Genomic DNA, 536 nt, shown 5'->3' on the forward strand with positions numbered 1-536 from the left:
CACCCACCTCCCTGCTCACAGTGTCCCGCATATGCCAGGTGAGTAGAGTCTGAGCGCACCCACCTCCCTGCTCACAGTGCCCCGTGTACGCTAGGTGAGTAGAGTCTGAGCATGCTCAGCTCCCGGCTCACAGTGCCCTGTGTATGCCAGGTGAGTAGAGTCTGAGCACACCCACCTCCCTGCTCACAGTGCCCCGTGTACGCTAGGTGAGTAGAGTCTGAGCGCACTCAGCTCCCGGCTCACAGTGCCCCGTGTATGCCAGGTGAGTAGAGTCTGAGCGCGCTCAGCTCCCAGCTCACAGTGCCCCGTGTATGCCAGGTGAGTAGAGTCTGAGCGCATCCACCTCCCTGCTCCCAGTGCCCCGCATATGCTAGGTGAGTGGAGTCTGAGCGCACCCACCTCCCTGCTCACAGTGCCCCGTGTACGCCAGGTGAGTGGAGTCTGAGCGTGCTCAGCTCCCTGCTCACAGTGCCCCATGTATGCCAGGTGAGTGGAGTCTGAGCGCATCCACCTCCCTGCTCACAGTGCCCCGTGTA

Source organism: Otolemur garnettii, unplaced genomic scaffold (assembly GCF_000181295.1).
Source record: "Otolemur garnettii isolate 467f Iridium unplaced genomic scaffold, OtoGar3 scaffold00084, whole genome shotgun sequence".
In the NCBI taxonomy this organism is placed as follows: Eukaryota; Metazoa; Chordata; class Mammalia; order Primates; family Galagidae; genus Otolemur; species Otolemur garnettii.